Below are 13481 nucleotides of genomic sequence, written 5' to 3' on the forward strand. Positions count from 1 at the left end.
TAATCCTTAACCAAAATTTTTTTTGGATAACTGAGCTTTTAAGTATTCAAACCGTTCAAATACACAAGTGAGATAAAATGAACTGGAGGCAAAATGTGACTGGCTTATTTTCTCTAAGGACAGCCTGGCTGCATTATCTCCATCAGCTCACAATTCTGACTTGTCATCTATTTAGCATCCTCTTTCCCTATAACCTTTCCTTTGCTGCCCTTGAGATGTGTCTAAACTTATTCCTTACTTGGATTAGCTGCCTAAGGATTAGATTGATTCTGTAGAATCCTTTGTGGTCTCAAAATCTTCAGTTTACTGACCTTTATTTCAGAATTACCATTCTCTATTATGGATATCACAAAGATTTCTTTTTCACATTTCAAAATATAGGGACGAGCAACTCTCTGAGCCTCTAAATTGATTTCTTTCCCTAACTCAAATGTTAAAATCAGTTCTGGCAGTGAAAACAGCTATTGTTTCAAATCACAGAAAAATAAAACAAAGTTCTTTATCCCTAGGTTGACATTTTCCAAAAAATGAGGTTTGAATGTGACATAGGTTCTATACTGTAGTAAGGATAACTGGGACAAAGATTATTGTGTCTCTGCATTTGTTTACAATGTTTACAACCTTATGAAATAGGTTGTCCTCAGCTGCTGACTTGACATAGTTGCTGAAGAGACACAAGTCAACAAGAAAATATAGGATATACATGAAAGAAAATATTCTCGGCCACATACATGCATAAAAGCTGATGAAATATATGCTTAATAGTTATCTGAATATATGAAGGACATTTATTTTTCTCTAAAAAGAAGGAAAAAATGTATGTTGATGCTCAGTCGTTCAGTTGTGTCTGAACCTCATGGACCATAGCGCATCAGGCCCTTCTAACCTCCACTATCTCTCAAAGTCTGTTTAGGTCCATGTTCATTGTTTCAGTAATACTCATTTCATCCTCTGCCATTCCCTTTTCCTTCTGCCTTCAATCTTTCCCAAAATCATAGTGTTTTTCAATGAGTCCTGTCTTCTCATAAAGCCAAAGTATTTAAGCCTCAGTTTCAGCATTTGACTTTCCAATGAATAGCCTGAATTAATTTCTTTCAGTATTAACTGATTTGATCATCTTGCTGTCCTAGGGACTCTTGAAAGTCTTTTCTAGCACCACAATTCAAAAGCATCAATTCTATAGCACTCAACTTTCTTTATATTACAGCTCTCACAGCCACACATCACTACTAGAAAAACCATAGCTTTGACTCTATGGACCTTTGTTGGCAAGATGATGTCTCTGATTTTTAGTATACTGTCCAGATTTGCTTTAGCTTTCCCTCCAAAGAGCAAGCATCTTTTAATTTCATGACTGTAGTCACCATCTACAGTGATCTTTGAGCCCAAGAATATAAAATCTGACACTGCTTGCATTTCTTCTCCTTCTATTTGCCAGAAAATGATGGAACCAGTAGCCAAGATCTAGTTTTTTTTTGTTTTGGTTTTTTGTGTTAAGCTTCAAGCCAGCTTTTACACTCTCCTCTTTCACCTTCATCAAGAAGGTTATGTTTAACCTTCTGCAGGTTAGGTTTCAGCAATATGTAAACTGATAATTACCAGAAGAACAGGCCATCTTTCAAAGAAGCAGAGGGACTAGAGAGCAAATTGTCAACATTCACTAGATTATGGAGAAAGCAAGAGAGTTCCAGACAACCATCTACTTCTGCTTCATTGACTAGACTAAAACCTTTAACTGTGTGGATCACAACAAAAAGTGGCAAATCTTCAAAGAGAGAGAAATACCAGATCATCTTTCTTGTCTCCTGAGGAACCTGTATGTGGACCAAGAAGCAACAGTTAGAATCAAACACGGAACAACTGATTGGCTTAAATTGGAAAAGGAGTATGACAAAGCTGTATATTGTCACCTTATTTATTTAACTTATACACATAGTACATCATCTGAAATGTCAGGAGGGATGAATCAAAAAATCTATATGAATTACATAAAATCTATGAGCCTGAAAAAGACTGTCAGGGAACATAGGAGTTTATATAACTCATGTATTAAATCAATGATAAAAACTTGGAGCAATGAAAATGTAATAACCATTGTACCAAAAGCCCCTCTGGTTTGAGAAAGTCTATCTCCCTTTGCAATAGGCTCCATGTGTTCTACACAAGCCCCACTCCTTCCTGTCCTTTTCTGGACACTTCCACGCTGCTCATCTACACATAGAACTGGGCCCCTCCAAAATACCCTTGACTGGGATATTAGAGATAGGAAATCAATCCTACGCAAGGCCACTCCCCCTCTCACTCCTCTCGCTGGGCCATGCTAACGTTATCACTTCCCTGATTCTGGTTCAAAGGTCTTGAACATTGCCTTGATTTGGAGGGGCTTTACTCTTAACCTTTCTTTGTGGTCTTCACTGCATTTTTCCTTATCTTTCCACTGAATAGAATCCTTCTTTTCCTCTAAAGTACTATCTTTTGCACAAAACCTATCCTGATCCTCTAAATACTAGTGCCTTCACATCCAGACTGCCTTGAATTTGTTTTCATTTATTCACTTTATATTTTTACTGTCTGCATTTTTATTAGTTCTTGTCCTCTCTAATAGACTCTAAGTTCATTGTGAGAAGGAATTTTTCATTCTTTGAACTTGTATCCTCAGCTCTTAGCACAGTGCCTGGTTTCCTTTAAACCCCAACTAAAATCCCACTTTCTATAGGAAGCCTTCCCCTATCCTTTTTCGTTTTAGTGCCATCTTCCTTTTAATTATTTCCTACCTATCTTGTATATAGTTCACTTAGTATGTATTTGTTTACACATTGTCGCCCCATTAGATTGCAAACTCCTTGAGGGCCAGAACTGTATTTTGCCCCTTTTTGTATTCCCAGTGCTTAGCACAGTGCCTGACACATACTAGGCATTTAAAAAATGTTTATTGATTTATTAATTGCCTGCAACATAGAAAGTACTTAATAAATATTGTTTATTGTTGATTGATCAATTGTCTTTGCCCACCCTGTTTCTGCCCATTTGAGTCTCCCAAAATGTTTCGTTATGTGTAAAATTAAGAATTTTATATCAGGAGCAAGTAGCACGAGCTAAACCTGAAAAAAGTCAGGGAAAAAGTACTCAATTATATGTGCATGTTTAAGGGCAGAGAGCAAAAGAGAAGAGCTATTATCCCTTGATGGATGGCAAAAACCCTTGAGTACTGTCCCTGAGATCCTGGACAACCATGAACAATCTTGCTGGAGATGGTTCTCTCCCTGGGGGTAAAAAGTGTCCATCTGGTAGTTTCTTGTTTAGTATTCTTGGGGCTAAAGTTAACAGTTTCTTCATATGTGGTCTAAAAAAAGCCTAGATACTGGAAGTGAGGGTCCAATGATTTAAATGATTACCTCTACAGTAGCAATATGGGAAATGGGCTAAAAGAACACTTAAAACATATTTCCACTAAACCTTTCCAAATATCATGACAGAACATTAGAACATGAAGGGATTACCTAATTTAATTCCTTCAATTCATAGAAGAAACCAGGACCCCTGATAAGGGAACTCACAAGTGGTCCAAGCTAAAAAGGATATTAGAGACCACCTTGACCAAAGCCCTCCTTTTAAGAAGAAGATAATAGTCCAAAGCTAGTGTCAGAGCTGAGAGGTAGAATACAAGTCTCCTGAGTCCCAGGCCAGCATTCTATCAGCCAAATTGCTGATGTGTTCTTTTGAGATATGGCTCATGATATGTTAGAATTATAGAACTTTCCTCAAAAGCTGTAACAATCTTCTTTGATAATTCTCTGATTTCATAATGAGAGTGAATCATATCAAGGGAGCCATAAATAAAAGAGACATGTGAGGGGTGCAGCCAAGATGGCGGCTAGAAAGCAGGGACTTGAATAAGCTCTCCACCAAATCCCTCCAAACCCTGTGAAAAATGGCTCTGAACAAATTCTAGAGCTGTGGAACCCATGAAATAGCAGATGGAAGCAGGTCTCCAGCCCTGGAGAGCCTGGGTGATTGCTGGGAAAGGTCTACCACACTGTGCTGGGAGTAGAGCACAGCCCCACGTAGGCCATGCCAGGACAGGCCAGACCAGGAGTGGGCCAGAGCAGGCCTGAGGGCCATGAATCATTGAGCTGTGGCAGTTACCAGACTTCTCAACCCACAAACACCAAAGACCACGGAGCAGGTGAGTGGGAAAACTGCTGTATCAGGGTGAGGGCAGTCAGGCCCCAGCCCTGGGGGTGGTGAAGCTAGCACGGTGGTGGCGGTGGAAGCAACAGGAAGATCCTGCAGCTGCTTCCAGAGCTCCAGAGTCAGCTGCTTCCAGAGTCCCTGGCTCACACAATGGGAGGAATCAAGCAGCGGATCAAAGAGGGAGTGCAAGGAGCACTTTGCTGGCACGGAGGCAGCTTTGCCCTGCTTGGATCTGGGTCGTAATCCTGGTTGTCGGTTCTTGGGGGAGGAGGGGTGCTGCTGTGGCAGAGCTTGCTGTGTAGAAGTAGCTCTGAAAACAGCAATGCAGCCCCCAAAGCTTGGGACAAAGCACTTTCTACTCTACAAGCAGACATAGCCTAACAAAAAGCTCAAAGGTCAAGTAGTTGGCTGGGAACATGGCCAGGCAGTGAAAAAGGATGCAGACTCAGACTCAGACTCTAGAATCTTTTTTGGTGACAAAGAAGATCAAAAAATTACAGCCGGAAGAAGTCAACAAAGTCAAAGAGCCTACATCAAAAGCCTCCAAGAAAAACATGAATTGGTCTCAGGCCCTGGAAGAGCTCAAAAAGGATTTGGAAAAGCAAGTAAGAGATGTACAGGAAAAATTGGGAAGAAAAATCAAAGTGATGCAAGAAAACCATGAAAAACAAGTCAATGATTTGCTAAAGGAGACTCCCCCAAAAAATACTGAAGAAAATAACACCTTAAAAATAGGCTAACCCAAATGTCAAAAGAGCTCCTAAAAGCCAATGAGGAGAAGAATGCCTTGAAAGGCAGAATCAGCCAAATGGAAAAGCAGGTCCAAAAGACCAATGAAGAAAATACCACCTTAAAAATTAGATTGGAGCAAGTGGAAGCTAGTGATTTTATGAGAAATGAAGATATTATGAAACAAAACCAAAGGAAAGACAAAATGGAAATATCTTATTGGAAAAACCACTGACCTGAAGAATCAGGAGAGATAATTTAAAATTTATTGTAATACCTGAAATCCATGATCAAAAAAAGAGCCTAGACATCATTTTTCAAGAAATTATCAAGGAAAACTACCCTGATATCTTAGAGCCAGAAGGTAAAATAGAAATTGAAAGAATCCACCAATTGCTTCTCGAAAAAGATCCCAAAAAGAAAACTCCTAGGAATATCGTCACCAAATTTCAGAGTTCCCAGGTCAAGGAGAAAATACTGCAAGCTGCCAGAAAGAAACAATTTGAGTATTGTGGAAACACAATCAGGATAACACAAGATCTAGCAGCTTCTACATTAAGGGATCAAAGGGCTTGGAATATGATATTCCAGAGATCAAAGGAGCTAGGATTAAAACCAAGAATCACCTGCCCAGCAAAACTGAGTATCATACTCCAAGGCAAAATACAGATTTTCAATAAAATAGAGGACTTTCAAGCTTTCTCAATGAAAAGACCAGAGATGAATAGAAAATTTGACTTTCAAACACAAGAATCAAGAGAAGCATGAAAAGGTAAACAAGAAAGAGAAATCACAAGGGACTTACTAAAGTTGAACTGTTTTATTTACATTCTTCCATGGAAAGGTGATGTATGTAGTTCACGAGACCTTTCTCAGTATTAGGGTAGTTGAAGGGAATATACAAATACATAGACAGAGGGCACAGGGTGAGTTGAATATGAAGGGATGATATCTAAAAAAAATAAAACTAAGGGGTCAGATAGGAATATATTGAGAGAGAAAGAAAGGGAGAGATAGAATGTGGTAAATTATCTCACATAAAAGTGGCAAGAAAAAGTAGTTCTGTTGGAAGGGAAGAGGGGGCAGGTGAGGGGGAATGAATGAATCTTGCTCTCATCGGATTTGACTTGAGGAGGGAATAACATACATACTCAGTTGGGTATCTTACCCTACAGGAAAGTAGAGGGAAGGGGATGAAAAAGGGGGGATGATAGAAGGAAGGGCAGATACCAGGAGGAGGTAATCAAAAGCAAACACTTTTGAAAAGGGACAGGGTCAAGGGAGAAAATTGAATAAAGGGGGACAGGATAGGATGGGGGGAAATATAGTTAATCTTTCACAACATGAGTATTGTGGAAGTGTTTTACATAATGATACATGTGTGTCCTATGTTGAATTTCTTGCCTTCTTAGGGAGGGTGGGTGGGAAGGGAAGAGGGGAGAGAATTTGGAACTCAAAGTTTTAAAAGCAGATGCTCAAAAAAAAGTTGTTTTTGCATGCAACTGAGAAATAAGATATATAGGGAATGGGGCATAGAAATCTATCCTGCCCTACAAGAAAGTAAGGGGAAAGGGCATGGGAAGGGGAGTGGGGTAACAGAATGGAGGCCTGACTGGGGAATGAGGCAATCAGAACATATGCCACCTTAGAGTGGGGGGAGGGTAGAAATGGGGAGAAAATTCGTAACTCAAAATCTTGTGGAAATCAATGTTGAAAACTAAAATATTAAATTATAAAATAATCGTTGGGAAAAAATAAAAGACCCGTTCTCAACAAAAGTGTTGCCTACTATTATGGAATTATGGAAGAGCAAGTTGAAGAAAAATTGGAAATTTCTTCAGATATTTCTTCTGTGGGAGGACATTATACTGTTTGTAACAAGCCCTTAAACATTGCAGAGTGTTTTCAGTGTCATTCAGGATCATTCAAAAGAGTTTGGCCTCACAACACATACAGGAAAAATAAAGTGAATGAAGAATACATATTGTAAGGCCTGGAACTGAAAAAGAGTGGGCTGGATTGCCTTTGGAAATTACATAATAATTTTAATAAACTAAAGCTTCTTAGTTTTTAATAGTATTATTATTGCAATTATGTTGTATGTTATGTAAGTTATGGAACACTACTATCTTCAGCCCCCAAAGTCAACAAACTCTGTATGCCTTTTGACCCAGTAGTCCTAGGCTTATATTCCAAAGACCTCATAAAAAGAGAAAATGATGTATACATGCAAAGCATTTGTAGCAGTTCTTTTCGTAGTGTCATAGAACTGGAAATTAAGGGGGTTGTCATTTATTGGAGAATGGATAAAGGAAATATGGTATATGAATGTGATAGAATACTATTGTTCTGTAAGAAATAATAGAAGGTACAATTTTAGAAAAACCTAGGAAGACAAATGGACTGATGCAAAGTGAAATGAAAAGAACCAAGAGAGCAACTGACATAACAATGTTATAAATACCAACAACTTTTAAAGACTAAAGAACTATGTTTAATGCAGTGACCAACCAGTATTACAGAGGACTGATGATGAAAAATGTTACTCACCTGTTGAACGGAGAGATGACAGATTCAATGAAGAATGAAACAGATTTTTGGATATGGACACCGTGAGAATTTGTTTTGCTCGATTATGCGCATATGTTACAAGGATTTTGCTTTTTTTCCAAATAAGGGAAGGTATGAAGGAAAAAAGTAAATATTTGTTAATCAAGAATAAAATAAAAGTTTTTAAAAATCCTATGAGATCTAAAGAATTGAGATAAAGATCACAATGGACAATGGAGAGGCCCAGTGGGTGTGAGTAGGCTATACCATATTACAGTTCCAAGACAGAGGCAGTGTAATAAAAGATATCATTAAGGAAAGGTTCAATCAAATATGATTGGATAGCCACATGACAAAAAAGAAGCTAACCAAAGAGCAGCCTATGAGCTTCACTGGTAGACCCAGAATGATAGGAGATCTTGAGGAATGTGTCCAATCTGTTCATTGGGCCCCTTGTAATGAATGAATGGAAGGAGATGGACAAGAGTCCTACAGGATGGATGAGTATGGATAGATTGAGATCTGTATCATTGGAGGGAATCCCAAAATCAATAAAATCATGAAACAACTTGACTGTTTAACAGAGAGATGTAGAGGGAAGTGGGAAAAAAGAAAGACCAAAGTTCACTTAGGGATATCAGGCCTTCTGAAGTCACTGGTTTCATGATATAGAAAAAGCAATTCAAAAAAGGGAGTCCTCCACACTCTATGGCCCCAAATTCACTAACTGCTCCTCCAAAAAGAACAGTTTCCTGGGACTGCTCCCAGGCCAATGTGGATTGATCATGAGGAATGGACAGTATACACACCATTCCCACTTAGGACCACTGCTTTAGCATTTCACTAGTCTTAGTTGCCCCATATATAAAAAACTTATGAGTTCAAGTCCTCCTATATACCAACCTTAGCCCTCTCTCCCTCTTCACCACTGGAGTCACACCTTGGCATCTCAGTAGCTTCTAGCAATAGCTGTTCCTACTGGCTTCCACCACACTATCAGAAGACTCCGCCTTACTACAGATCCATAACCTTGGCCCCATCTCCTTCCTTAGAAGAGGATGGATGCTATCAAAGTGCTCTAAACTATGGGTCCTGGAGCAAATTCCCACCCAGGACAAAGTCCTATTCATTTCAGCCTTCTTCTGGTCCTGTTCATGTTAGTTAAAATGCCCATAGTGGCAGTATGATGTTGTAGATAAAGGTTGTCCTTGAATCTGGAAAACCTGGTTCAGTTTCCACCCCTAACATATTAACTGTGTGATCATAGATAAATCACTTAACTTCTTAGTGTCCCAAATTCTTATCTAAGAATGTACTAGTTGCAGAGGGTCTGTATTAGCAAACAAAGTTTCCATACTGGTTACTCCCTACACTGATGAAGTGACCAGACTGGGGAAGATAAGGGTCCATTGCTTTACGTATTTACTGATTCCTTTGAGAAACCTCTTGTAAGTCTGAAATTGCTGTAATTAAATAAAATGTCCTATTTGTTCAAAATGAATAATGGGTTAGGAGGGAGCTTTTTAAAGAACAGTGACATTAAAAGAAGAAATTTTAACTGTGGGTCATGACTTTTAATGTGTTTGCCTTATTTTTTCCAAAGAGATGATATATTTATATAACCCTGTTTTACCTTAATAATACGAAATGTTTAGAGGTTTGGGTTTTTTTCCTGCTGGCAAAAGAGAATGAGTCTGGGAAAAGGTGTAAATCCTTCTAGCATGTGACCATGTCTATGCTAACTGGTGAGACAGATTACAATCTATTTTTCGAAAACATGAACCCATCCATCAAGGTAATAAGATATTGAATTGGTCAACAGAGGTTAAAAAAGAAAAAGAAACCCTCTAGCTTATGTTGGCTTAGGCTATCAATTCATGCTAGTCAGAAAACAATTGAAAAGTCAAAAGACAAAAAAGTGGAATGGGTTGATTCATGTCGAAGACTCCAACACTGAATCCATCATTGTATTTCATCTTTGATGAAAAAAAAAAACTAATTCCACACAGTCCAGACTTATTTTTAAAAGTATATGTGTGTGTTTTAATGCAAATCAGAAATTTCTACCACCTCTACATAGCTAATAGAAATGACCAGGTTCTGGTCATGCAAATACTTTACAAGGTGAATTGGCTGCTGAAGCAGAGTAGCTCCAAGGAGAAATAGAAGGCTCCACCCTCATTAAGGTTTTTCATCCCACAAATATTTCTTTAGTAACTCCTATGCTTAAAGCATTGTGCTTAACATCATTACTATTAGGACCAGATTCACCAAGATCACTATAACAACTAGCAGTAGACAATGGTGGTATTTACCAAGACTTTTGAAGGAATGATTGAACAGTTTTGGAAATACAATGAAAACACTAAAGAACCTAATACATCAGAAATACATAAAAATACATGTGTATATATGTGTGTATTTATATATGCATACATACATGTACATATGCATGCATGTCAGCTTTTCAACACCCAGAACTCAACATAATATTAAAAGTGTTTTCTGACCAGGACAAAGTACATTTCTCTAACCCTCAATGCTATGCATCTCACAGTGACCTGATACGTTATAGATGAAAATATTCAGCCAGCTGGAACAGATAAGCCTGTATGCATTCATGTATATATAGACACATACATATAGACTCATATATACCTAGAAAGCTAAAAGGAGATGTGTATATATATATATATACATATATACACTTCTATGTACCTAGATACATGTATGTGTCTATATATCTAGATATCTAGATTTAAAGTCTATATATAGAATTAATGGAGATATATCTAGATATAGATATATAGATGTATACATTTATCTCTGTTTTCTAGGTATATATATGTGTGTGTCTACATTATATATATGTGTGTGTGTGTGTGTGCGTGTGTGCGTGTGTGTGTATGTGTATATATATATACATACATACATACATATATGCATGCATGCATGAATGCATACATGCTTATCTGTTCCAGCTGGCAGAATATTTTATCTATTAAAGTTAACTTTACTCTCTATTCCTCTTAATTTACCTTCCTTCATTGAACTTAGTTGGTATGCTTATCAAATCCACAAATGACATAAATCTAACAGGGAAAAATAACACATTGGATAGCATAATAAAGATCCAAAAAGATCTCAATAGGCCGAAATGTTTTGTGGAATACAGAAAGATGAAATTTAATATGGATCAATGTTGAGTCTTACACTTAGGGTCAAGAAAATTATCTCTGCAAGTACAAAATGAGAAAGGCATGGTTGGATAGAAGTTATTTGAAAAGGATCTGGGGGGACTAGGTGGACTACAAGCACCACATGAGTCAGCCGTGTGATCCTTCAGCCCAGGAAGCCAATAAGACCTCAGGTCACTGAGAAATTCAGAGCATTGAGGGTCAGAGAAATGTACTCTGCACAGGTCAGACAACATTTTTAATATTATGTTGAGTTCTGAGTGTTGAAAAGCTGGCACACGTGTACAGATCAAAAGAAATGGTGAAGCATGTTGAGTTCAAGGCATGTGAGGTTTGGTTGAAGGAACAGAAGAGTTATAATTTGCCACATGAAGTCTGTCTTCAAGTATTTGAAAGGCTGTCACATGAAAAAGAGATTAAATTTGTATGAAGTTTGGAACTCAAAGCATTCAGTAAGAGGGATAAATTTTAAGTAATTTAAGGAAAAACTTCCTACCAGTTAGAGCTATGCTAAAGTGGAATGGGGAAGTAGGGGTTCCCCATCATTTGAGGTATAGAAAGAAAAACAATATTAACAAACAAATCTTGTTGACAAACAAACTTGTGAGGTATGTTGTAGAAAAGATTTATGTTTAGGATTAGACTAGGTAACCTGAGGGCCAAACCCTTCTGCCTGATATCTAAAGACCAGCCCAACCAAGTTGGAAGAGACTTATCACTAGAAGTTTTGCCAAAAGGTGTTGAATTTTTTTCAGCCACAAGAAGTCATGAAGCCTATCTGCTAACGTGTGAAGGGTTGCAATCTACATTGGTGGAAGGAGTACCCACACCAAGAAGTATACAAGTTAGTATTCATACTGGCAATATTGGGACCATCAATGTTCAGAAGCAATGAGCTCGGTAGGAAAGTGCTATTTTATATATGACTGTCATGTAGTCAACATTGTATGTTGTAATGTTATTACTTCCTGTTTTATCTTCCAAATCTTTTACTTCATTTTGCACTTCTACTGAGAGGGTGGAGAGAGGGAATAAGTGTTTATATAGCATTATATGCCAGGCATGGGCTAAGTGCTTTACAAATATTAATTTATTTGATCCTGAAAACAAGCCTGCAGGGTAGGTGCTATTATTCCCATTTCACAGATGACAGAAATTTGGCAAACAGGTTAAATGACTTGCCCAGGGTCACATAGCTAGTAAGTGTCTGAGGTCAAATTTGAACTCCAGTCTTCCTGACTCTAGAGCCAGAGCTCTATCTACCATGCCACCAGCTGTCTCAGCTGCCTATTAGTTTTCTTATAACCTGGAGTTATTCTTCAATTTAAGCTTTATTGTTGATTAATCTTTGTCCAACATCATTTGTTTCTTTTATTTACCACTTTCACTGCTGTTTTTGGTCTTTAGGCATCATTTTGTAGTTTCCTTAATTGTTCTTTCATTTATTCATGTGTTTTAATTGATTTAAGGTTCTCCTCTAATTCTTTTAGTGTGTTTGCTACTCAATCCAAATTCAAATATATATGCATATATGTACACGTGTATATATGCATGTATAGATATATGTGTATATGTTTGTGTGTATAAAACAAGACTGCGGACCCTGCCTCTGGGAACCTTGTGATGACATGTAATCAAGATCCCCTGGAGAGACTTTGGAGCGTGCACAAACATTCTTTAATTGATTCTGGTCAGCTAATCCTGTGGTAGGCATTACCATAACTTGGTTGTCTTACCATAACTTGGCATACCTTCCAAAGGCCTTAGTGGGCTTTGTCTCTATTGGGAGTGGATCTCCTCCAGGGCTATTATTGGTTTAATTTCTTCAGTGATGGAATTATGGGAAAGACAATCCTGTAAGGGGACAGTCATTGAATCCTTCCCAGATGAGGCTTATATGGCTCCATGATTACAGGCTTGGGTTCTTTACTTGCTTCAGCATTTATCCTTTCCTCAATCTACTGACTCACAAAATCACAGGTTCCATCCAGTCTCTTCACCTAAAGCAAAAGAACAAACATCAAGGCCCAAGGCTTCTCTCTTTATAGTGTTGTCTCTCCCTGGTCCAGTAATCAAAAGAATCAAAACAAGAGCAGAAATTTATCAAGAGGGAAGGCTGAAGCTGACTAAAGATTCTTGAAGGTGCCCAGTTCCACAACTGCAGTGGGAAGCTTAGGATATGGCAGTGAGCCCCATGTATGCTTAGCTGGTAATGATAGGACTGAGGGAGAAAATGCTTTCCATATTTGGTCAGTCAAAATGGTGCTGAGGGGAAGAGTGGAATGAGTGGGGGAGTGAAGGCTTCTGCTATTGGGATTAAGAAATAGAAAGGCTTTCTAGTTCTGACAAGGCTGATATGAACTGAAGTAGTATGAGGACTTCTACCTCAAATAGCCATAGATGGGTCTTAGGGTAGAAGAGGTCTTCTGCTCCTCAACAGGAATGGACAAGGCTGAGGAGACAGTGGAGACTTCTACCTTAACCGGTCTCAGAGAAGACCTTAAGAGGAAGACACAGAGGGAAGCTAAGGGTAGAGGAAGCTTTAAGCCCTGTTTGGGCATGGAGAGGACTTACAGGATCAGGGTTGAGGTTTTCAGCTTGGGTTAGATACAGAAAAGGCTGGGGGTCAGGGGAGCTTTCAACCATGGATGAATAAAAAAAGAGCTGCAGGTCAAATGGGTTTTTAAGAATGAAATTCAGTATAAAAAATATTTATGGCAGCTTTTTGTAATGGTGGAAAAGATTTGGACATTAAAGGGATGCCAATCATTGGGGAATGGCTGAACAAGTTTGTTGCAACAATTCGGCTAG

General features: G+C 38.3%; 1 pseudogene; it reads left to right on the top strand.

Moving 5' to 3' along the window:
• LOC118839993 overlaps positions 1-13481 on the top strand; it is a 41047-nt pseudogene that overhangs the window by 1221 nt on the left and 26345 nt on the right.

Source organism: Trichosurus vulpecula, chromosome 1 (assembly GCF_011100635.1).
Source record: "Trichosurus vulpecula isolate mTriVul1 chromosome 1, mTriVul1.pri, whole genome shotgun sequence".
Classification (NCBI taxonomy): Eukaryota; Metazoa; Chordata; class Mammalia; order Diprotodontia; family Phalangeridae; genus Trichosurus; species Trichosurus vulpecula.